This window comes from Miscanthus floridulus, chromosome 13 (assembly GCF_019320115.1).
Source record: "Miscanthus floridulus cultivar M001 chromosome 13, ASM1932011v1, whole genome shotgun sequence".
Lineage (NCBI taxonomy): Eukaryota > Viridiplantae > Streptophyta > Magnoliopsida > Poales > Poaceae > Miscanthus > Miscanthus floridulus.
This window is the reverse complement of record NC_089592.1, coordinates 14,652,019-14,655,423: the sequence shown is the minus strand read 5'-3', so window position 1 is coordinate 14,655,423 and position 3,405 is coordinate 14,652,019. Positions and strand designations below refer to the sequence as shown.

Below are 3,405 nucleotides of genomic sequence, written 5' to 3'. Positions count from 1 at the left end.
ACATGCTCCTCCGCCAGGAGCGCCGTCCACGTCCCTCCAATTAATTTCGGCCGTTCGATCTATCATCGTGTGGCTGTGATCGCTCGGAGCGGATTCTGCCGGAAGCGGCTTCTTCTTCTCCTCCGTCGCTTCCATCCGTTTTCCCTCTGCTTCTCTCGGTGTCGTGCAGCTTCTGCTCCGGAGCTAGGCCACCCAATATATACAGGGCTTCCGATTCTGATCCTTCCGGTAAAAAAAACGGCCTCCACCTTATCTCTTCCCCGTCCTCCTCCGCTCCTCCCGCAGGTCGCCACGACGCCGCCGCCGGTGGCGCCCCCGCACGCGCCTCCCTTCCTCTTCCTCTACTCTCTCCTTCCTCTCATGCCTCCCTCTCCTCATGCTCTCTTTCTCTCACTTCCTCTCCTCCGTTGCGCTTCCATGAGCAGTTGCTGGCCGGTGTGTGCTCCGGCGTGCGCTCTGGTAACTCCGCAGCCAGATCTGGTGCCTCCATGATCCGATTTGTCCATCCCCCTACTCTATTATTTTCGTTTTCCTGTTCCTTCTCTAATGGTGCCTGTCTTGCTTGTTGTGGTTGCCATGAATGAGATCTCTGTCTTGACATGCCTGCCAAGGCACTGGTGGTGTGCATCGGCAAGTGAGCAGTTGGAGTAGGGATATATGCACTGATGGATGTTCTTTCTTGGTTCAGAGATATTTTGATTGGCGATTCATTTTTGAGGTACGGTTGGTTGCTGCTTCGTATCTATGACCATGCTGATTTCTGTTGCTTTAAGTTTACTTTAACGACATTGGTTTCATGTGTGGTCCCATGGGTGTTTGGAGGATGGTTCTAATGTGTTTTGGAAGTGACGACCTTAGCGGTTTAGGCTTCCTCCTAACTGCATCTATACTAGAGAAAAAATAATGCTTTTTTAGGCCTAATCCGGCTACAGAGCGTTAGATACAACAAAAAAAAGATGTTTTGCTCAAAACAGATCTATGGTGATGGTTCTTGTTATAGGCAACGATGGTTTGCAGTGGTTGTATATTTGCTTACAAGATTTGGTCAATAAATAGCCATGTTGAGGGTTGATGCTACATGCGCTGGTGATTTGTCATGGCTAAAAATTTTCTTTCAAAATTTAGTTTGGATATATAGGTGAAGAACTGCAGGACAGTGTGTGGATCCTTAATTCTATATTAGTTTTTGACAGTTCAGTTTTGGTGTCCGTGGGTATGTTTTGGCGTAGGATCTATCTATTTTTTTGCGTGCTGAGTGTTCTTTCTGCCAATAGGTAAAGCTTCTTCTCCATATTTGGTTCTCCTGACCCCTTGTCCTTTTTTTGTTATCTCGGGACAGCAAGATATGAACAACAGTTTCATATGGTGCAGGGAGGCGAATTAGGAGAAGCCGCAAATCATTTGATTTATGGCCATCCCTTGAGTGTTGTTTGATTCTTCATCGAAAGCTTTCTTTTGACCTGTAGGCTGCTTGATAACAACAATCTGTCGAAGGATATATGGTGAATCTCAAAGCATTGCATTAAAAATAAATATACAGAAATATACAGCTAGAGCCAATATATAACCGCCAGTAGTTTTGAGAATTCGTATGGATAGTTCATTACTTTGCGGTGCATGCTATTTCTCTCTAATTTGTGCAGAAAATCAGTTGCCTTTTGGACTAGGTTCGATTATATTTTCATCACGTTTGTCCATGTCAGGTCTATTCTGTATTGCATACATATGATTGGATCTGTGTTCAGCTTTCTTCTCCCACTCCCATATTCCTTAGTAGTGTTAAAATTTTTGTAGGTTTATAAGAGCGAGTTAGCGAACAAATGAAAAAAAAAGATATCCTTTCCTGATTTGTGCATTAGCTTTTAGATTATAACTCTCAGTTTGTGTGCTAGAGTTGAAAAGAATTTATGTATGCCTCCTAAAGTTTGATTGCAGGAAAGGGATAGAGTTTATATGCTCCTCACAATATTTAAGTCCTTTATGCTCTCAACGATTAACTGTATCTTATATGGTGCTAATTCAGGGATTTCTGTGCGTAGGTGATTGGAAAAACCTTTTCTCCTTATTTTACCTCCCTGAATATTATCTGAAAGGTACCATATTTGTTCTTTTGTTACAATCTGAGTGATTTCATAGCATATTCACTCTTTTCTTACTCCAGGATTAGAAGTAATGATCGATATCAATTCACAATAAGAGATAAGGCAGTGCATCCCTAAATAAATATTTGTAAGCATTTTGTTGCTCTCCAGGTATCCCAACAGGCAATTTGTTGATGGAGACGAGATGAATTTCTCTGAGGTTTGGTTTTGCTGCCCCTTTGATTTCAAACACGCCCGCAATGAATGTAAAGCCTGAATACTTTAGGTGTTCATTCTATGTGCTGCTTTTCTCTTTGCGGAAGGAGATACATCGTTACAAAAACTGTTTCGGTGCAAGCCTTGACTGTCTCATGGTTCAGCGGGATATCTGAAGGATCTGTAATGACTTTCTGTGTCTCAGTATCATTGTGTCGCTAAGATTCCTTTTTGATACTGACAGGAATTTGCACTCTCTCAGAAGTACCACAAGGAACTCCTCCGGTTGAAACAAAACGACTACACAAAAGCGCATGAACTTCTCGAGCATGTTTACATGGAACAACAAATAGCAAACACTGATGCCTCTGGTGAGTACACTCACATTCGATTTTCTTGCCTTTGGATGATCATTTCATGCTCATTTCGTCTTAGTTCAACGGCTCAATACAAAGCTTTATTCCCAGTTGTTTCTCGAGTAGTTCATTCTGTGAACAGAGACTTCATTTGGGGATATCTTTGCGTCCATTATTCTGTTTTTTTTTTCGGTTTCTCTGCTCCAGTGACAGTGCATGTAATATAAATCTATGCAGCATCCTCGGCTCTTTGAAACCTTGAACAACATATGTAATATGCACATCTTAGATTTATATATCTACCTTCTTATTTTTTATAATCTATATATTCTCCAGATTCGAGGTCTTTTTGGAACCTGCCTATGCGCGCGATACGGCGCACACCTACTTTCTGCTAGCTTATTCGGGAAACAAAGGTATTTTCCAATCTCTCTGTTGACTTTCATTGTTTAGGTGAATGTAGGCTAATACATGGCTTTACATCCTTTACAAATATAAACACCTTCATTCCTCAGAGCTGGTTATAGGCATGTCTTTCGGTAATCTATATAAATAGACCAAACCACATTATCCGACTGCTGCACGGCACATTCTACACCCACACTTATCCCCGAGCGCGTGCATCACATTCTGCACCCACAATTATCCCCGGGCGCGCGAATGCGCGCGCCCTGACACTAGTGATGCATACAAATCAGAAACCAAATCTGCCGAGCTGACGGAACACAGATCGGACATACAAATGCGTCTCA

At 42.5% G+C, this 3,405-nt stretch overlaps 1 long non-coding RNA gene across 1 annotated transcript; it reads left to right on the top strand.

Moving 5' to 3' along the window:
- Positions 1–2,037: 2,037 nt before the first annotated feature.
- Positions 2,038–3,071, top strand: LOC136499104 (uncharacterized). Its single transcript, XR_010769903.1, has 4 exons — positions 2,038–2,093; positions 2,253–2,301; positions 2,542–2,668; positions 2,990–3,071. It is a non-coding gene; the product is annotated as an uncharacterized lncRNA (long non-coding RNA).
- Positions 3,072–3,405: the final 334 nt, after the last annotated feature.